The sequence below is a fragment of the Schistocerca piceifrons genome, chromosome 4 (genome assembly GCF_021461385.2).
Source record: "Schistocerca piceifrons isolate TAMUIC-IGC-003096 chromosome 4, iqSchPice1.1, whole genome shotgun sequence".
Classification (NCBI taxonomy): Eukaryota; Metazoa; Arthropoda; class Insecta; order Orthoptera; family Acrididae; genus Schistocerca; species Schistocerca piceifrons.
Window position 1 is genome coordinate 308,634,222 of NC_060141.1, and position 23,228 is coordinate 308,657,449.

Genomic DNA, 23,228 nt, shown 5'->3' on the forward strand with positions numbered 1-23,228 from the left:
AATCACACAATTGGTCTGATAGTCCATATGCTCTTACTTTGTTCATTAAACGTTTGCGGGGAACTGTATCGAACGCCTTGCGGAAGTCAAGAAACACGGCATCTACCTGTGAACTCGTGTCTATGCCCCTCTGAGTCTCGTGGACCAATAGTGCGAGCTGGGTTTCACACGACCGTCTTTTTCGAAACCCATGCTGATTCCTACAGAGAAGATTTCTAGTCTCGAGAAAAGTCATTATACTCGAACATAATACGTGTTCCAAAATTACACAACTGATTGACGTTAGAGATATAGGTCTATAGTGCTGCACATCTGTTCGACGTCCCTTCTTGAAAACGGGGATGACCTGTGCCCTTTTCCAATCCTTTGGAACGTCACGCTATTCTAGAGACCTACGGTACACCGCTGCAAGAAAGGGGGCAAGTTCCTTCGCGTACTCTGTGTAAAATCGAACTGGAATCCCATCAGGTCCAGCGGCCTTTCCTCTTTTGAGTGCAGTAAACATGCGCTCTAAAATGCATGCCTTAACAGCTGTGAGCACTTGTTCAGTACAAGATACGTGTTTCACAGCAGTGAAATAGGCACAAGTAACAAGATACAGTACGCAAACGTCGACGTTCTTTTTAGAATAAGGTGTGTTCCAGAATCGTTGCGACAGACGTCGAGGAGTTGTAGACGGTGTTTTGAGGAACAAATCGAGGATAGGAACCCGTGTCCAGAAACGTCATCCAACGACGCTACAGAGCGTAGAAGTTACAAGCGCCGGCGCGTGCCACCAGGATAGACTGATTGCCACGAACGCCAGAGGAGAAGATGGAGCTAGCTGCTGCGGAGTCAGCCGTTGTCTCCTATGAATGCGATACTCTGTTGTCCTGGTGGATGACGGTTTTGCAAGCTGGTTTCCATCTGTAGTTTATTTTTCTCCTGTATACTGAAAATGTTGGATTTATCAGCCTGGCAACATACCATCTGACTTTCGGAAGAATATCGTGCACACAATTCCGAAGACTGTAAGAGCTGATAAGTGCGAGAATTATCGCACCATCAGCTTAACAGCTCATACATTCAAGTTGCTAACAAGAATAATATACAGAAGAATGGAAAAGGAAATTGAGGATCTGTTAGATGACGATGTTTGGCTTTACAAAAGGTAAAGGCACCAGAGACGCAATTCTGACGTTGCGGCTGATAACGGAAGCAAGACTAAAGGAAAACCAAGACACGTTCATAGTATTTCGTAGGGAGCACACATTGTGCTCATGTGGGAGCGATCTAGATGCTTGTAACACAAACTGATAGCCAAGATCCCAGGAATTCTTTTCATTCCATGATTACCGGTTTCGGCGAAACTAAAGCCGCCATCATCGGCATTAATATCATAATTGTTTGTCTTGATGTTGTAACCTGTATGTGTCCTAAGATCCGATGATGGCGGTTTTAGTTTCACCGAAACCGGTAATCATGGAATAAAAAGAATTCCTGCGATCTCGACTACCTGTTTGTGGTACGTTCATAGTATTTGTTGACCTAGAAAAAGCGTTCAACAGTGTAAAATGGTGCAAGATTTTCGAAAGTCTGAGAAAAATAGGGGTAAGCTGTAGGGAGAGACGGGTAATATACAATACGTACAAGATCCAGGAGAGAATAATAAGAGTGGCTGGCCAAGAACAGAGAGCTCGGATTAAAAAGGACGTAAAACAGGGATGTAGTTTTTCCCCCATGCTGTTCGATCTGCACTTCGAACAAGCAGTGATGGAAATAAAAGAAAGGTTCAGGAATGGAACTGAAATTCAAGGTGAAACGGTATCGATGATACGATGCGCTGATGACATTGCTATCCTGAGGGTAAGAGAAGAAGAATTACAAGATACGCTGAATGGAAAGAACAATCTTATAAGTACAGAATATGGATTGAGAGTAAATCGAAGAAAGACGAAAGTAATGAGAAGTAGCAGAAATCAGAACAGATAGAAACTTAGCATCAGGAGTGAAGGTGATGAAGCAAATGAAGTTAAGGAATTCTGATACCTAGGCAGCAAAATAATCAATGACGGATGGAGCAAGGAGAACATCAAAAGCAGACTAGCACTGGAAGAAGTCCACCAGTATCAACCATAGGCCTTAATTTGAGGAAGAAATTTCTGAGAATTTAAATATATTGTGTCTACGAGGTAAGTAGTGTATGAATAGCTCCCTGGTTTCCGGTCGATTGACAGTGTTGAGTTACCTCGGAGTTTCGACTAGTGTCATACGCATAATTTTCTGGTGAAGTGTCGAGATATTCCGCTTACCCTTATATTTGTACGCGTGGGGATGCTGCCCGCTCCAACTAGCCACCAGCGTCTTGGATGGCTGGCAACCAGAATATGACGAGTACGTATGTAAACACTGGCACTCGTCTTGAAGACCGAGAGGTTTTCCTCAATCTGCGTGGTACGCGACCAATTTAAAATTTCACGCAGTCCACCTTTCCACTTACTGATCGGCTGATGCGAGTGAATTCCTAAAGGTCCCAACTGCTGAAGTCATCAGTCCCTAGACTTACACGCTACTTAAACTATCTTAAACTAACTTACGCTAAGGACAACGCACACGCCCATGTGCGAGGGAGGACTCGAACCTCCGGTGAGAGGGGCCGCGCGATTCTTGACATGACGCCTCTAACAGCGCGGCCACTCCGCGCGGCACTGAGCGGCTGAGTCTTACGTCATATTAATTATTGTAAGACGCCTGAGGGAGTGTAGCTCACCCATAAACGCAGAACCGTTACTCGGAAGATACTTGAGTACTGATTGTCAGGCTGGTACCCTTACTAGTTAGGATTGATAGAGGAAATAGAGAAGATCCAAAGAATAACAGCGAGTTTCTTCACAGGCTCGTTTAGTAAGGGCGAAAAGGCCACCGTGGTACTCATCCAACTCCAGTGGCAGACGCTACACGAAAGGCGTTGTGTGTTTTACCTTGAAAATTACGAAAGGGTGCGTTCCTTGAAGAGCCAGCCAATATACTGAATCATCCTACGTATATTTCGCTGGAGCCTGAAGGTGTCCCAACAGTCGATCATCCCGCGTACCAGTCGCGGCCACAACTGGAAATGGGGAAATGGAAGTGGTTTACAAAACTGCCTCCGCCACTGATGGTAAGGTAGCTTACGTAGTATAGATGTAGAAATCTGTCTGATCAAAAGTATCTGAACACATAGTAGTGGACATTAATATCGGATGTATCCACCCTTCACTTTTATCAGGGCCGTACTCTGCTGAGGGCACTTTCAAAGAGGCGACTGGTTGCCTGTGGAGGAGTGGCAGCCCCCCAAGGTCCAAACCAGAGAGGGTGGACGCTGGGGTTGGGAGCGAAGTCGAACTTATCCCAAAGGTGATTCCTTGGTTTCAGGATGGGAACGTGGACAGTTCAGTGCATTTCAGGAACGTCACTGTGCGCAAACCATTGCCTCACAGATGCTGTCTTATGACTGGGTGTATTGTCATACTGATACAATCGTCGTCTCCCAGCTGTTCCTCTGCTATATGCTGTACATGGTGATGTAAAAGTCTTTATATCCTTCAGCATTTAGCATTTAGCACTGTCTACGGAAGTATGTGGCTGATGGCGAATTTTTAAAACATTCTTTATTCATAACAATATTAAGGATACATAAATAACCCATTGCCTAACTAATTAATGGGTCCTACGATGTTACAATATTGTTCAACATGCAGCTAGTGTCTCGTAGTGTTAATACAGTTAATTCTAATTGCCAAGCTACTACTGTGCTATATAGTCTACTAAGGGCTACAATTGAAATACTTTCTACTGCAGTACACTATCTGCAGCGTTACAGGTGTGCCAGCAAACTATAAACCTACTGAAACTTCCTGGCAGATTAAAACTGTGTGCCCGACCGAGACTCGAACTCGGGACCTTTGCCTTTCGCGGGCAAGTGCTCTACCAACTGAGCTACCGAAGCACGACTCACGCCCGGTACTCACAGCTTTACTTCTGCCAGTACCTCGTCTCCTACCTTCCAAACTTTACAGAAGCTCTCCTGCGAACCTTGCAGAACTAGCACTCCTGAAAGAAAGGATATTGCGGAGACATGGCTTAGCCACAGCCTGGGGGATGTTTCCAGAATGAGATTTTCACTCTGCAGCGGAGTGTGCGCTGATATGAAACTTCCTGGCAGATTAAAACTGTGTGCCCGACCGAGACTCGAACTCGAGTTCGAGTCTCGGTCGGGCACACAGTTTTAATCTGCCAGGAAGTTTCATATCAGCGCACACTCCGCTGCAGAGTGAAAATCTCATTCTATAAACCTACTATTTACGCCGTGCCCACCGAACCTGGTACTGGGCTGGCCCTAGGAACTTGACTGTCGCTGCAGGATATTAACTACGGCTTTCAAATATCCATTCCTACTTAACTAATCTATTACTAACTAACTTAAAACTAGTGCAGTTTCCTCCATCGGTAAAAAAACGCACCTCCCTCCTAGTCCGTGAAGTGGTGGATTCCGTCCTTAACGGTGATCGGCCAGTCGACGCCAAGGTGGTACAGGGTAAGTGCGTGGCTACTTTCATTTTCAGTTTTACCTTTATTGGTTATCCCTCAAGTATTCCCTTAAAATTTTAGTGGATACCTCGTTGGCCAGGCTGCTAAGGATTTCGAACGTGTTTTGATCTCTGATCAGATGATGCGTATCATGGTTTGGTAACTGACATCTCAAATCAGCTACCACATTGTAGTGTATGGGGCACTCCACAGCTCCACAGCCACACATGGGCATAGCCCGCTTTCCAAACCGGCACAGGTATGGGCCACAGGTAGGGCCCACGTCCCGCGAAAAAGAGCTCTAATATTGTATCCCATTTTTTTTAACTTCCGTACCATAGTTTTATTTTTTTTTTTCCACTTTCTGCAATGCTCGACGATCGGTCCTCTCCGTCAGTGCATTACGTTGCCGAGTCTTAGTTCATCTAAGTTGTTTCTTCACGTTTCCATTTCACAATCGTATCACTTCGGCAGCTTCAGAAGGACTGAAACTTCTCTGATGGAATTGTTACACATGGGGCATCATACGACTAGCCCACGGTCGAAGTCACTGAGCTGCCTCGGGCATGGATGTGTGCGATGTCCTTAGGTTAATTAGGGTTTAAGTAGTTCTAAGTTATAGGGGACTGATGACCTCAGAAGTTAAGTCCCATAGTGCTCAGAGCCATTTGAACCATTTTGTTACTGCTTCTGTACTGACAGTACAATACCCATCGTCTTCTTTCATATTGGCGGGTGTGCCACTCACGACATCTTGTGATCAATTTCGCATTACATAGGCATGCCCGGATACTTTTGATCAGATTTTCAAGGATGAGAGAGACGTAGTATTGGTTATAGTGAGCGGTAAAGGTGTTCAGGCGTAACGTATTTGTGACGAATGGTAAGTGAAGGAAGGGTGTAGTTCACCTGAAGAAGAGTGACAAAAGATTACGACGACAACGAGGAGACTGCAAGATGCTGTCTACCGGAGACCGCAGTGCTGAGTAATGCTCAAGTGGAACAAGTGAGCGAAACGCGAGGCGCCATATGTGCCGGCAGCTAGGCGTTTGTACAGGTGCTCCGCCAGCGGCTCCATCCTCCGTCACGCACGCTGCACAGGGCCGTCTTGCGAGACGAAGTGCATTCCTCCGTGTGCGCCTCGGCGGAAGCAGCAGCACACGCCAACCGGGCCCGCGGGACTCGAGCGCGGCAGCGCTGGCAGAATGCGAGCCGCCTCCCTGGGGTAGGCCTGCCACACTGCGAACAAGGAGCTGCGCTACGTGTCAGCACGAGAAACACTGGCCGCTGCTAAAGGCGCTGCGTGCCTACTGAGCCTGCTGCCGCTCCATCCTCTCCACGTTGTGCGATTTTTCCCTAATTTTTGACAATGGTTTGTTTTCAGGTTTATAATATTCATAGTACCACTTGTTGTTGTGGTCTTCAGTCCTGAGACTGGTTTGATGCAGCTCTCCATGCTGCTCTATCCTGTGCTAGCTCCTTCATCTCCCAGTACCTACTGCAACCTACATCCTTCTGAATCGGCTTAGTGTATTCATCTCTTGGTCTTCCTCTATGATTTTTACCCTCCACGCTACCCTCCAGTACTAAATTGGTGATCCCTTGATGACTCAGAATATGTCCTACCAACCGGTCCCTCCTTCTTGTCAAGTTGTGCCACAAACTCCTCTTCTCCCCAATTCTAGTCAATACCTCCTCATTAGTTGTATGATCTACCCATCTAATTTTCAGCATTCTTCTGTAGCACCACATTTCGAAAGCTTCTATTCTCTTCTTGTCCAAATTATTTATCGTCCACGTTTCACTTCCATACATGGCTACACTCCATACAAATACTTTCAAAAACGACTTCCTGACACTTAAATCTATACTCGATGTTAGCAAATTTCTCTTCTTCAGAAACGCTTTCCTTGCCATTGCCAGTGTACATTTTATATCCTCTCTACTTCGAACATCATCAGTTATTTTGCTTCCCAAATAGCAGAACTCCTGTACTACTTTAAGTGTCTCATTTCCTAATCTAATTCCCTCAGCATTACCCGACTTAATTGGACTACATTCAATTATCCTCGTTTTGCTTTTGTTGATGTTCATCTTATACCCTCCTTTCAAGACACTGTCCATTCCGTTCAACTGCTCTTCCAAGTCGTCTGCTATCTCTGACAGAATTACGTCATCGGCGAACCTCAAAGTTTTTATTTCTTCTCCATGGATTTTAATACCTACTCCGAACTTTTCTTTCGTTTCCTTTACTGCTTGCTCAATATACAGATTGAATAACATTGGGGAGAGGCTACAACCCTGTCTCACTCCCTTCCCAACCACTGCTCCCTTTCATGCCCCTCGACTCTTATAACTGCCATCTGGTTTCCGTACATATTGTAAATAGCCTATCGCTCCCTGTATTTTACCCCTGCCACCTTCAGACTTTGAAGGAGAGTATTCCAGTCAACATTGTCAAAAGCTACAAATGCTAGAAACGTAGGTTTACATTTCCTTAATCTTTTCTCGAAGATAAGTCGTAGGGTCAGTATTGCCTCTTGTGTTCCAACATTTCTACGGAATTCAAACTGATCTTCGCCGAGGTCGGCTTCTGCCAGTTTTTCTATTCGTCTGTAAAGAATTCGCGTTAGTATTTTGCAGCTGTGACTTATTAAACTGATAGTTCGGTAATTTGGAATGGAATGTTGTCTACTCCCGGGGCCTTGTTTCGACTTAGGTCTTTCAGTGCTTTGTCAAATTCTTCACATAGTATCATATCTCCCATTTCATCTTCATCTACATCCTCTTCCATTTCCATAATATTGTCGTCAAGTACATCGCCCTTTTATAGACCCTATATATACTCCTTCCACCTTTCTGCTTTCCCTTCTTTGCTTAGAACTGGGTTTCCATCTGAGCTCTTGATATTCACACAAGTGGTTCTCTTTTCTCGAAAGGTCTCTTTAATTTTCCTGCAGGCAGCATCTATCTTGCTATAGTACCATTACCGACAGTTTACCTGTTTCGTTTCTTACGATTCATCGTCTGAACCATTATCATGTTCCGAAAGCAGCACTTGAAATGTCATGTAGCAAACATGTGGCCGTTTTCAGTGACCATGATGGAGCCTAGACGACGATTTGAAGTATACTGCTTCAGATGACTATTCGATGTGTTACTGTCGTAACAAGTCACTGGTTCGGATTTCTATTCGACGCGTTACCCTCGTGACAAGATACTGGTTCTGATGACGACTCATTGGAGTGGGACCCGGTAAAGACTGTTGTGAATGAAAAAGTATTCTTCAAAATAGGTCTCGTGCTCCAGTCTGACAACGCCAAACTTCATTGTTTTCAGTTTGTTCGATGACGAGACCATGAATGACAAGTAGAAAATTTTGGAAAGTGGAAAGAGAAAACAAACCGAATCTATGAGATTGTAGACCTTTCGGCACTCCTGTCTGAAAGAAGAGAGTACGGATAAATGGAATATGAAAGTGATGAAGAGAACTGAAAGAGTAATGAAGGGTCGCTAAGCACCAAATTCGGGCAAGAAACAATGAAATAAAACAGGAAAGCTGAAAAATCGGAAGTGGAAGATTTCTAAACTTCTGTCAAGTGCGTGATGGAGGATCTTCCCGTAGTACCACAGATTAGGGTCTTCCCGTTCCATTCGTGTACGAAGTCCAGTAAGAAAAGTGAAAAAAAAGAAGTTTCACAACGAGCTGCACTGACGGAATGAACGAGCTTGTGGGTCTCTGAGCAGCCGTATTAGGTTGTTTGGAGATGACTCCGTCGTGTGTCGACTAGCAAAATCATCAGAACATCAAAACTAATTGCAAAACGTTTAGAAAAGATATCTGTATGGTGCAAAAATTGTCAGTTGACCCTAAATAACGAAAAGAGTGGGGTCATCCACTTGAGTGCTAAAAGGCATCCGTTAAACTTCGATTACAATATAAATCAGTCACATCTAAAGGCCGTAAATTCAGCTAAATACCTAGGAATTACAATTAAGAACAACTTAAATTGGAAGGAACACATAGAAAATGATCTGGCGAAGGCTAACCAAAGGCTGCGTTTTATTGGCAGGACACTTAGAAAATGTAACAGATCTACTAAAGAGACTGTCTACACTACTGCTTGTCCGTCCTCTTTTATAATACTGCTGCGCTGTGTGGGATCCTCACCAGATAAGACTGACAGAGAACATCGAAAAAGGTCAAAGAAGGGCAACACGTTTTGTATTATCGCGAAATAGGGGAGAGAGTGTCACTGAAATGATACTGGATTTGGGGTGAACATGATTTAAACAAAGGCCTTTTTCGTTGCGGCGAAATCTTCTCACAAAATCTCAATCACCAATTTTCTCCTCCGAAAGCGAAAATATTTTGTTGACGCCGACCTACATAGGGAAAAACGATCATCATAATTAAATAAGGGAAAGATATAGGTGTTTGTTTTTTCCGCGCGTTGTACGAGATTGGAATAATAGAGAATTATTGTGAAGGTGGTTCGATGAACCCTCTGCCACGCACTTAAATGTGATTTGCAGAGTATACGTATAGGTGCAGAGTACCAATATGCCACTTTCGTTTTCACATCAGTGAGGTGTCAGGAGACATACTCCATATTGTATGAAGAGTGCATATTGTATGAAGAGTGCATATTGTATGAAGAGTGCATATTGTATGAAGAGTGACGACCAGTTCAGGTGAACTCAAGGGGGTGATGTGAATGGCGGTGACAGGCCGATTAGCCCAATGGAAACACTCTTGATAGTAATGAATGCCTTTATTTAACTCCAATACTTGACATGTCGCAGCTCATAGAGGCAAGTAAGCCTCATCCTGTTGTTCCTGGAAGGCGCTGATGGCGCTGGTGGCGGCTTCTGATCCTGGATGCTGAGCAGGCACCCTGAAATGTTGACGGAATGTCCATGGTAAGCCGGCAGCTGCCGGGGACGCGGCCATTGACGTGACATTTCCTCAGCAGCATGGAGCACTGGCGGCTCCTCGACACCGCGTATGCTTTTCACAGCAGCCTGTGGAGACGGCTGTGCGCGGGTTCTTGCTACCCTCTGGCAGAAGTCGGACGGCGGCTGGCGCTGATTCGCTATGTCCCACGAGGAACTCAGTGCTGTAAAACCAAGTCCTGTGAGGAACTCAGCGTCGATGGCAGCTGGTGTAGCCCGGTCTCGAACCCATGACTGGTGCTGCCGATGCTTGTCGTCCCGTTGCCCAGCGGGGCTCCTGGCATTGTAGTTGTGCTGCTGGACTACAACAATAAGAACGATTCTGTCGTAAGACTCGGACATATTTACACCGCCCTACGGTGTACCTTGTTTCACTGCAGCCTAGCACCTAGTCGCATCACCGACTGCTGTGGACATTTCTTTCCACTTTCCCACTGAGCGCGGCTAGCATCATCTCAGACTCCCCTTACGTGTATAAAATTCTGACCCATATGTCGCCCTACTTCCGGCTACCAGTTTGTGGCTACTAATACAACCATTCACGAAGACTTTCTCAGTACTTCTTATTACTTTTACTACAAGACTTATTACACTCAAGAGCCAAAGAAACTCGTACGCCAGCGTAACATCGAGTGGGGCACTAGCGAGCACACAGAAGTGCCGCAACGCGACGTGGCATGGACTCGACTAACGCCTGATGTACTACTGGAGGAAACTTACAAAATGAATCCTGGAGGGCTGTCCATAAGAGTACGAGGGGTTGGAGGTCTCTTCTGAACAGCACGTTCGAAGACATCATAGATATGCTCAATAATGTTCTTTTCTGGGGAGTTTGGTGGCCAGCGGAAGTGTTTAAATTCAGAAGAGTGTTTCTGGACCCACTCTGTAGTAATTGTGGACGTGTGGGGTGTCGTGTTGTCCTGCTGGAATTGCCCAAGTCCTTCGGAATGCACAATGGGTATGAATGCATGCAGGTGATCAGACAGGATGCTTACGTACGTGTCTCCTGTCCTAGACGTATCACGGGTCTTATTTCACCCCAACTGCACACGCCCCACACTATAACAGACCCAACACAGGCTTGAAAAGTCCACTGTCGACATGCAGGGTCCATGGATTCATGACGTTGTCTCCATACTTGTACACGTTCATCTGCTGGGTACAATATGAAACGAGACTCATCGGACCAGGCAACATGTTTCCAGTCATCAACAGTCAAAAGTCGGTGTAAAGGCGCCCAGGCGAGGCGTAAAGCTTTTGTCGTGCAGTTATCAACGGCACATGAGTGGGCCTTCGGCTCCGAAAGACCCTATCGATAATAATAATGTCGTGTGACTAGGGCCTCCCGTCGGGTAGACTGTTCGCCTGGTGCAAGTCTTTCGATTTGACGCCACTTCGGGTACTTGCACGTCGATGGGGATAAAACAACACCCAGTCCCGGAGCAGAGAAAATCTCCGACCCAGCCGGGAATCGAACCCAGGCCCTTAGGACTGAAGGACTGACATTCTATCGCGCTAAACACTTTTTTTTTTTTTTTGTAATCTCATTTTGTTCGTTATAGTTCGTTATTGTTCGTGGCGGACGTCCCCTGACGCCCGTTGAAGTTCTTTTTTGAGCCATTTACTCAGTTTTTTTTATTACAGAGGGCTGCTAACCCTCTGACAGAACACGCTGAGCTACCGTGCCGGCCCACACAGCTTCTGGGTGCGGACACCATATCGATAATGTTTCGTTAAATGTTTCGCACGCTGACGCTTGTTGATGGCCCAGCACTGAAATCTGCAGCAATTTTCGGAAGGATTGCACTTCTGTAACATTGAACGATTCTCTTCAGTCGTCGTTGGTCCCCTTCTTGCAGAATCTTTTTCCGGCCGCAGCGTTGTCGGAGATTTACGTTTTAGCGGATTCCTTATATTCACGGTACAATCGTGAGATGGTCGTACAGGAAAATCCCCACTTCGTCGCTACCTCGGAGATGCTGTGTCCCATCAATCGTGCGCCCACTATAACACCACTATTGTGTACATAGTTTCGCGGAGTCAGCGCGTACACAACTTTCCCACTAGAGCGCGCCCCGCTAAGCACAACAGCGCAGGCGCAGCGCTCGTCCGTCTCCGCACTACGAGATGGCGCTGTCTTAGAAACGGACCAAATCCTGCTTCCGCCGATCCGCGTATTAATATGTAACGCAGCCAATGAGATTGCTGCTAATGTAGAACCTTTTCTCCTCGCGGGTCACACTCGCGCAGTGATACCTGAACGCGCGAGGTATTATAACGAGTGTACAGACCTCCGATTAGTCAGTCTGCATAGTCTGCATTAGTCTGCATCAGTCTGTACCAGTCTGCATTAGTCTGTATCAGTCTATAGTCAAGTTTCAGTCTGCGCCTAATAAGATTATCGTATTCCTGTACATAGCCATGAAGAGAAATGTATAGACACTTTGTCAAGTAAGAGAGATATGTGAGAATAAGATTAACGTACCAAGACCAAAGGAACTTCAGATTGTCAGTTGTAAATAGCATCCAGAACCAAGTTAAGTTATTTTTATGCTTGTTATTATTTTAATAAATGTGTTCGCAAATTAATCAAGTTTCGTTTAAAGTTGGTTACCGTCACTCTGCTACTCTAAGCGTGCAAGTGGCATTTCTATCGTCTGAGCAAACGGCAGAAGATAAACACGGCACGATAAGACCACGAGACATATTGCTGACTCTCGCCTACTTCGTTAGAGCGACAAGTCAAATAATCTGATGGTGTGTGTACCGAAGGTCTTACAGTGCGCACACCACAACCACGTTTAGACTTTAAATCTTGATAACCTGCCATTGTAGCAGTTGTAACCGAACTAACAACTGTACCAGTCACTTTTTGTCTCATATAGGCTTTGCCGACCACGACGCCGTCTTCTGCCTGTTTACTTACCTCTTTATTTGAATACGGATGCCTATATCAGTTTCTTTGGAGCTTCAGTGTACTTTTGCTGAAAGACAGGATGGTTACTCTACGTGTACTGCAGCCTGATTACCCTCAGCGAACAACGTTTCTGCTGTGACCCGGAGCTTCCTGCTGTATTTGCCGCTGGCCACCACGTGCTGGGAACGTGGCCAGCTGACAGCCGCTGGCGGGTCTGGGACAGCGGCTGCGTACGCCCTGTGAGGAATCCGAACGCTGCAAGCGCCGCATCGATTGCCGATTCTCTGGAGAATACTTGACGATGCCGCGTGCCACACAAAGAAACGACGTGCAACGCGCGACCGCCCTCGGTTTACTCGTCAAATCCTCACACTAATTACTGTCCCATCCTTCACCTCTACCAACGGAACTCTTCATAATTGGAAAGAGAATTATTCTGGCCATGGGGAAATTTTACTAACGTTGCTACACAATTCTTCATATTTAATTCAAACTCAGTTAAATTAACAACTATTTACAATTTGTACAGAAAGCAGATGGCAGTTATAAGAGTCGAGGGGTATGAAAGGAAGCAGTGGTTGGGAAGGGAGTGAGACAGGGTTGTAGCCTCTCCCCGATGTTATTCAATCCGTATATTGAGCAAGCAATAAAGGAAACAAAAGAAAAGTTCGGAGTAGGTATTAAAATCCATGGAGAAGAAATAAAAACTTTGAGGTTCGCCGATGACATTGTAATTCTGTCAGAGACAGCAAAGGACCTGGAAGAGCAGCTGAACGGAATGGACAGTGTCTTGAAAGTAGGGTATAAGATGAACATCAACAAAAGCAAAACGAGGATAATTGAATGTAGTCGAATTAAGTCTCGTGATGCTGAGGGAATTAGATTAGGAAATGAGACATTTAAAGTAGTAAAGGAGTTTTGCTATTTGGGGAGCAAAATTACTGATGATAGTCGAAGTAGAGAGGATATAAAATGTAGAATGGCAATGGCAAGGAAAGCGTTTCTGAAGAAGAAAAATTTGTTACCATCGAGTATAGATTTAAATGTCAGGAAGTCAAGTATTTGTATGGAGTGTGGCCTAGTATGGAAGTGAAACGTGGACGATAAATAGTTTGGACAAGAAGAGAATAGAAGCTTTCGAAATGTGGTGCTACAGAAGAATGCTGAAGATTAGATGGGTAGATCACATAACTAATGAGGAGGTACTGAATAGAATTGGGGAGAAGAGGAGCTTGTGGCACAACTTGACTAGAAGAAGGGATCGGTTGGTAGGACATGTTCTGAGACATCGAGGGATCACCAATTTAGTATTGGAGGGCAGCGTGGAGGGTAAAAATCGTAGAGGGAGACCAAGAGATGAATACACTAAGCAGATTCAGAAGGATGTAGTCTGCTGTAGGTACTGGGAGATGAAGAAGCTCGCACAGGGTAGAGCAGTATGGAGAGCTGCATCAAACCAGTCTCAGGACTGAAGACCACAACAACAACATACACTAACAAGCTTCTAGTCGTGATTGGTTGGATAGTTGCTGTTTCCGCTAGAGGTGAATCCACAAGATTCCACACCTTGCTTTACTCCTTCGTCTCGTGATCGTACTGCAACACCCAACACTAGCCCATAGTGATTTGGCGGGTAAAGAAATTATCTGGATTGGCCCCACACATATGTAACATTGACGCTGCTGCCTCTGCTGGGAGGGCTTTTTGGATGGCCGAGAGCAATCGCGGAACGCAGCGAATGGTGACTTTTGTTCAAAATGTTCAAAAGTCCGTGCAAGCTGTTCAGAACTGATAAAGTGCTAATTTTACTTTTTCCGCTAACGCGTCGATTGTTGAAAGCCACTATTCGACCACTGAAGTCTCAAATACCATCGGTGACCATGCAGCTCGTTAGAATGAAATTACAATGAAATGAACACCCTTAGCTGCTTACAGGCGTTGACATACGTCAACGGGGACAGATGAAAACTTGTGCCGCGACCGGGACTCGAACCCGGGATCTCCTGCTTACATGGCAGACGCTGTATCCATCTGAGCCACCGAGGGCACAGAGGATAGTGCGACTGCAGGGATTTATCTCTGGCACGTCTCCCGCGAAACCCACATTCTGAACGTATTGTCCCGCACCACATTCGTAGTGCCCCCGCCCATTATACTCATTACTCGCGGCGCGTTGCCGATTCCCGTAAGAGTTCGGGCACTGTTTGTGCATTCGCACAGAAGAAGAAGATGGTCAAATGGCCGGTGAGCCTTAACTATATATATACTAAGATGGCATCTGTTCTTTCGGACATGTCCGAAAGAACAGATACCATTGGTGACCATGCAGCTCGTTAGAATGAAATTATAGTGAAATGAACACCCTTAGCTGCTTACAGGCGTTGACATACGTCAACGGGGACAGATGAAAGTTTGTGCCCCGACCGGGACTCGAACCCGGGATCTCCTGCTTACAAGTCTCAATTTCTTTTCGGTTTTCAGTTCTTTAAATACAGATAGTATGTCACATCGTTCTTTGTCATTCAGACTTTTTTGACGATACCTGGAACGTATGCGACACTGTACCAATGGATTTTGCCATGGTCGTTTGTATCCTCCAATGACGGGTTATGTTACTGTGCCGCCGGGACTGCTACGGTGTGAGTACTAGGACAACAGAGACGCTTCTGCAAGCAAACGAATGTACTTTCGCTAGTACTAAAAAATTACGTACGTGACTTTACTTTTCGAGGTGCAATTGAATCTTTATGGCTACTTGTCCTGTATATCGCTTTTACGAGTATGTTTCTGTAACGTGCCACTCTTACAAATATAGTACTTTTATTTTCCAAGCCAATAGCGACGAATTAGGGGAGTAATTATTCCCTCCGGATTTCAATGTGGAGACTCAATTTACGTGTTTTGTTTTCGGTGCCGCAGGTCACCGTCTTTGAGTAAAGAGACAGTCTCATGGATTTTCGGAAGGAATTCTGAACTGTTCGAGAATTGGGATAACGACTTTGTCTACAGCCAAACGGGCGGTGAGTAGGATTTTCTACAAATTTAAATTCAGAATTTGTTTTGTAGTGTACGTAATATTCAGAATTGTCACGGGACGTCTACTATGCATCAGTTAGCCAAATAAAATCACGAGTATGTTGTTTTATTAGTAAAAGTGGACGAGAAACACGCAAAGAACTCTGAAATTACTGCGCTGATTTTCCAAGCAGGTTTTATATTTAATAGGAACTTTCGGATTTTGTATTTGGAAAGAAGCACACAGAGGATAGAAACGGAGAGAGAAAGAAGGTTAGGGTTTAACGTCCAGTCAACATCGAGGTCATTAGAGACGGAGAAGAAGTCGGGATAGGCGAAGGATAGAGAAGGAAATCGGGGTTATCCTTAGCAAAGGAACCATCTGGAATTTATCTTAAACGATTCAGAGGAACAGCGCGTAATCTAAATGTGGATGATCGGACGGTAATTCGAAACGACATCCGGAACGCGAGTTCAGTGTGTTACCACAGAGTCAGCTCGCTCGATTGCGTTGCTGGTGCAACAGGAGGTCGGCAGTTATGACTTGCAAAGTGGAGTGCACGGCAATTTAGCCCAAGCTGAAGTTATTTATTATTAGGGGGGAGCTTTGTGTTATGTCAGAGAGCCAGTTGTTACCTAGAAGAAGTGTTCATCGAAGAAACTAATTTTATGTCGTTAATAAACCATTTATAAATTATCCGAGGAAATTGGAATGTATGATTTTTTTATGACTCTCTGACGGCTATATCTTGTAACTCGTATCCTGGGACTTTGTTTGCCATGATTGGAAAGGGCGACGTAAGGGGGCAATTTAGACGCTATACCACGACTGTTAGTGTATGTATCGAGCCAAGTTTTTGGAATTTATCTGCCTGCAGTCGGATTGCTACAAGCCAGTAACGAGTTCTTTTTCTTTTTTTTTCAAATTCGAGTCTATCTGGAACCTGGAAGCGCTCAGCACCCTACTTATTTCCATTGGTAAAAGAATGCACTGCAGTGAGTCGCAGTTATTGTAGCAGATTTAGTTTTACGCACTAAGTAATAATCTTCAGTGCTAGAGATAATACAGGAACCAATTAGAATTCAAGATTAAAGACTCCACTTTTCAGGCTTCACTTTTCAGCACGCCCTCAAAGATTGACACGATAAGTCGTACTGTTCTAGACACTTCATTATGTCTGAACTGAGAATATGCTCTATTGTCATTGCAAGTACTGCAGAATTGTCTCTTCAGTTCATATAATATTCAAGCAAGCAAAATTCAGTTCAACGCCCACTCCACTGACAACAGGATACGAAATACTACTTGTACAACGTTAATGAAAAGCGTGTCGTAACAGACATTTGAAGTCTGAGATCACCAGCCCCGCCAAAATGTGAATTCAGATACATATTTTTTCCGCAATGCCACAGTGTTCTCCTAGACTAAAGTTCGGGAACGGGCTTCAGTAACACTAAGTCCGCAGAACTCAGCCCGTCCTGCAGCCCCCACGAACCAGGTCCTTATGGCTCACGAGATCCCGCTACTCGGCTCATCTCGACAAATGACGGCTAATTAACTGGAAATTGGTACACTAAGAGCAACCTTCTCTGCTCTGCTGCACAAGATTATTAGCTTTATATAAGAGTCGACAGTCTCGTTTTAACCAAAGAAGTTAAAAATCTGACCTAACTGTTGATTTCAATTGGCAGTTTAGTCATGGATGCAACCTATAACCAAAGGTCTCTAAACTATGTATAGAGAAAGCGCTGAAAAACTGGAAGAAAAAAAATGTAAGAACATGGGGATCCCAACAGATGATAGTACTATATAGTCCTTAAAATTTTCTACCGACCAGCTAATTTGGCATAGGATGAAGAAGACATTGTGTTTACCAAAAAGGAAATGAATAGAGGAGTATAAAAAACGGGGCCTTCAGGTCAATATGAAAAAAAATACATGGTAACAGGAGGAACAAATAAAGATACGACACTGGAAGCAGAGATGAGAACGGTTACACATACTGAAGAGTAGAAATATCTAGGAGTGTAAAATCACACAAGGTGGTTAACAAGGTAAGGAAATTGATTCAAGAATAAATATTTGAAAGTTCAGTATCGGAACATTAAATGGTATTTTATGGGATCAACAGGTTAGAAAGGAAAAACTTCTTCAAAACAGTTATTAAAAGCAATATGACATATAGATCAGAAGGACGGACAGTTGGCTCCCAGTTAATGAAAATGTGTGGAAGGCAACTGAGACAGACTTTTAGAAGTGGACTGTAGACATATCCAGGTGGGAAAGGACCAAAAATGAAGTCTCACATTCGATTTGATGTTATGGAAGAAAGCAACTGATATTGTACGGATGCCCAAAGAGAGATAGCTACGACGGATCATGAAATATGAACCACCAGGAAGAAAGAAATGAAGAAGACCACTAACCACATGAATACAAGGAATTCAGGTATCAATTATAAGAAAGAAAAGTGAAGAAAATTTATGGAATGATATGCAAAAATTAATGAAAATTAAGTTTGGTGTATAATATTGGCTTGCCGGAAAATGTAAATACATCGTTAAAACGATAATAATAATAATAATAATAATAATAAATAATATTCCTGACCATGTATTTACGATTTGGGAGTCACAAAGTTTATATTTGCAGCCTTCTGTTCTAACAAGCAGAGCTCAGATTCCTTTTTGAGCAACTCTCCGGACATCTTCATCTGACGCCTGTGTGAGACACTCAAGGAGGTAGAGTTTTGTCGAGAAGTTGATTTGATTTGTAAGTTAAGTTTCTAATGCTTAACTATCCCCTTTCTTTTAAACAGATCACGTGAAGATCACTTGGCAACGATTCGCAACCGGTAATGGTACCACTTATGTGACCTGAGGTTGAAATATGTAGTGGAACAATTTACAAGATGTTCTCATCCCTTCTCCTCAGGCTGTATGCCTTGTTTGTGAAGGGAGTTTAGCTTGTCTGTTCACGTATTGTTTCGAACAATACTTTTAAGCCGGCCGGTGTGGCCGAGCTGTTCTAGGCGCTTCAGTCTGGAACCGCACGACCGCTACGGTCGCAGGTTCGAATCCTGCCTCGGGCATGGATATGTGTGATGTCCTTAGGTTAGTTAGGTTTAAGTAGTTCTAAGTTCTAGGGGACTGATGAACTCAGATGTTAAGTACCATAGTGCTCAGAGCCATTTGAACCATACTTTTAACCCCAGGTAAATAGTAAAGACGCTAACAAGCCCATTGAAACAAATTTCTTTACTAATAGTATCCATCTTAAGAATTGCAGATGCAGTTGTTAGCATCATTTGTTTAAAACACATAAATGTGAGGAATGCAATACTCGTACACAGCTACGTGTTAGGGGAAGTCAAGGCCCCACAATCCGGATGTCTGCGTTCTATCTTTCATACACATGCACTTAAAATAGCAAGAAATTAACATACAATAAAACAAAAATTTTCGGATAAAAAATCCTTGTCTTACTTTAAAATTTATATAGAGTTTAAGGAATGAGATTCGGAACAAGTAAATTAGAACAAATGAATGAATATAAACCACAGTGACACGAAATATATAGGGGAGATGGGAAGAAAATTTTCGGCAAGGTGCAAAGAGCACACAGATTGGTCATTTATGGTAAATCGATGGTAACCATACACTCGTACATACGAGACAGACTACCGTCTACAATGGACTGAGTACGAGTTTTTCTTGTGCGTGTGTTCTGCAGCCTCAATAAATTCTCTGCAATGCATACTACCGTAATGATAGTCCATCACAGTTGCTTTTTTATGTATTTCTACCGGTTTAGAGTATGGCTTATTTTCAAGCCGTACATGCTTATGGCGTGAAAGTTTCTATACAAAATTTTGGTTTTCTGATGTTGTTGTTGTTGTGGTCTTCAGTCCTGAGACTGGTTTGATGCATCTCTGCATGCTACTCTATCCTGAGCAAGCCTCTTCATCTCCCAGTACCTGCTGCAGCCTACATCCTTCTGAATCTGCTTAGTGTATTCATCTCTTGGTCTCTCTCTACGATTTTTACCCCCCATGCTGCCCTCCAGTACTTAATTGGTGATACCTTGATGCCTCAGAACATGTTCTACCAACCGATCCCTTCTTCTAGTCAAATTGTGCCACAAACTCCTCTTCTCCCCAATTCTATTCAATACCTCCTCATTAGTTATGTGATCTACCCATCTAATCTTCAGCATTCTTCTGTAGCACCACACTTCGAAAGCTTCTGTTCTCTTCTTGTATAAACAATTTATTGTCCATTTTTCACATCCATAGATGGCTACACTCCATACAAATACTTTCAGAAACGACTTCCTGACACTTAAATCTACACTCGATGTTAACAAGTTTATCTTCTTCAGAAACGCTTTCCTTGCCATTGCCAGTCTACATTTTATATCCTCTCTACTCCGACCATCATCAGTTATTTTGCTCCCCAAATAGCAAAACTCCTTTACTACTTTAAGTGTCTCATTTCCTAATCTAATTTCCGCAGCATCACGCGACTTAATTCGACTACATTCCATTATCCTCGTTTTGCTTTTGTTGATGTTCATCTTATACCCTCCTTTCAAGACACTGTCCATTCCGTTCAACTGCTCTTCCAAGTCCTTTGCTGTCTCTGACAGAATTACAATGTCATCGGCGAACCTCAAAGTTTTTATTTCTTCTCCATGGATTTTAATACCTACTCCGAACTTTTCTTTCGTTTCCTTTACTGCTTGCTCAATATACAGATTGAATAGCATCGGGGAGAGGCTACAACCCTGTCTCACTCCCTTCCCAAGCACTGCTTCCCTTTCATGTCCCTCGACTCTTATAACTGCCATCTGGTTTCCGTACAAATTGTAAATAGCCTATCGCTCCCTGTATTTTACCCCTGCCACCTTCAGACTTTGAAGGAGAGTATTCCAGTCAACATTGTCAAAAGCTACAAATGCTAGAAACGTAGGTTTACATTTCCTTAATCTTTTCTCGAAGATAAGTCGTAGGGTCAGTATTGCCTCTTGTGTTCCAACATTTCTACGGAATTCAAACTGATCTTCGCCGAGGTCGGCTTCTGCCAGTTTTTCCATTCGTGTGTAAAGAATTCGCGTTAGTATTTTGCAGCTGTGACTTATTAAACTGATAGTTCGGTAATTTGGAATGGAATGTTGTCTACTCCCGGGGCCTTGTTTCGACTTAGGTCTTTCAGTGCTTTGTCAAATTCTTCAATAGTATCATATCTCCCATTTCATCTTCATCTACCTCCTCATCCATTTCCAAAATACTGTCCTCAAGAATACCGCCCCTTTATAGACCCTCTGTATACTCCTTCCACCTTTCTGCTTTCCCTTCTTTGCTTAGAACTGGGTTTCCATCTGAGCTCTTGATATTCATGCAAGTGGTTCTCTTTTCTCCAAAGGTCTCTTTAATTTTCCTGTAGGCAGTATCTATCTTACCCCTCATGAGATAATCCTCTACATCCTTACATTTGTCCTCTAGCCATCCCTGCTTAGCTGTTTTGCACTTCCTGTCGATCTCATTTTTGAGACGTTTGTATTCCTTTTTGCCTGCTTCACTTGCTGCATTTTTGTATTTTCTCCTTTCATCAATTAAATTCAGTATCTCTTCTGTTACCCAAGGATTTCTACTAGCCCTCATCTTTTTACCTACTTGATCCTCTGCTGCCTTCACTATTTCATTTGTCAAAGCCACCCATTCTTCTTCTACCGTATTTCTTTCCCCCACTCCTGTCAATTGTTCCCTTATGCTCTCCCTGAAACTCTGTAAAACCTCTGGTTCTTTCAGTTTACCTAGGTCCCATCTCCTTAAATTCCCACCTTTTTGCAGTTTCTTCAGTTTTAATCTACAGTTCATAACCAATAGATTGTGGTCAGAGCCCACGTCTGCCCCTGGAAATGTCTTACAATTTAAAATCTGGTTCCTAAATCTCTGTCTTACCATTATATAATCTATCTGAAAACTTTTAGTATCTCCAGGGTTCTTCCATGTATACAACCTTCTTTCATCATTCTTGAACCAAGTGTTAGCTATGATTAAGTTATGCTCTGTGCAAAATTCTACCAGGTGGCTTCCTCATTCATTTCTTAGCCCCAATCCATATTCACCTACTACGTTTCCTTCTCTTCCTTTTCCTACTGTCGAATTCCAGTCACCCATAACTATTAAATTTTCATCTCCCTTCACTACCTGAATAATTTCTTTTCTCACATCATACATTTCATCAAATTTCATCAATTTCTTCATCATCTGCAGAGCTAGTTGGGATATAAACTTGTACTACTGTAGTAGGCGTGGGCTTCGTGTCTATCTTGGCCACAATAATGCGTTCAATCTGCTAGATTGTAGTAGCTTACCCGCACTCCTATTTTTTTATTCATTATTAAACCTATTCCTGCATCACCCCTATTTGATTTTGTATTTATAACCCTGTATTCACCTGATAGTTTCTATTTATTGATTTTGTATTTGCAATTGCTTTGCTTGAATTATCTGTTGCAAACAGTCAATCAGAAGTTAATCTGGCTGCATTATTTCCAAGAAAGTGTACTTGAGTCACCTACTAAAGAAAACCAGATTCTACCTAATTTCTCTTCAAAACTCGTAACAATCTGTTACGTACTTCTTTAATTCTCTGACATGAAATTCAACGAAACCTTAACGGATTTCTGGTCGTAAGAAAAAAAGTCCCTTGAAATCTGAAATTATTCCTTTTTCTCTTTTGGATTACCTGTGGCAACGAATAACGCTCGGGAAACTGCTCTCTGGAAACTGCTTCTGCTAGTGAAAGCTACTAAAAAGTGGCTTCTCATTTACTGGGCAGCAAACTAACTACAGGTGAACTCCGTGTACGAGTCCACTAATGCGTCCGCATTGTAAATTGCAATTGTGAAACCTTATCTCGTGAATGCCAAAGACTGAGAAACTGATGATAACATGGTAAATTCCGTTAACGCTGATTCCTTTAAAGGTGTATCGGAAAATTTAGAAAAGTCATTTTACAAAAGTATTCTTCGTTAGAATCAAGAACTGAAAAGAAATGACAAGCTCTGAAAATACTTTAAAGCTGTTTGCTCAGAAGTGTCATGTTCAAAGAATTATTACAAAACATATTTTTATCGTAAATTAGAAAAGGTTGCGTTGATTGAATTAATCCTTTTTGGATTTCCCATAATGTTACATAATTAAGAAGAGGGAGAAAATTCTGTGTTGAGTAATAAATTGTTAAGCGTAATGGTGTGCAGGTAGCAACTCGTGCGCAATGACAGCAAAGAAAATTAACTATTATCTTATTATGAGGTCTTCATCAAATCAATCAAAATAAATCTTTTTCGCTCGCAGTCAAGATATGAAAAACAATATTATAAAATCAAATTCCTGTCTCTGCAATCGGCAACGGAAAAGAGTGGCCAATGCTTAATTGTGATTGTACACGCAGGAGTAAGTACGGACGATTGCTGTATGCGCATATGGGTTATGAGAGAAGTTGTTAGAGTACGAGTAATTAACACAGCTTTCAAATTTACAGCTTGAAATGTGCTGCACTTCTTACCGGTAGCAATAATTAAAAAGGAGCTATAGTGATCTATTATTACAATAGTATGCATTTCATGCAAAGCACTGAAGAGGATTTAGAGGTGATGCATGTAGCGAAGAAAAGAAGAAAGCTTGGCGTGCTTGAAGAACTTGAAATAGCAATTCACCGACATAGGATTGATAATGTGCTTTAGGTACAAAAGGGAGAGAGAGGTAACGCTTTTTTCAACGAT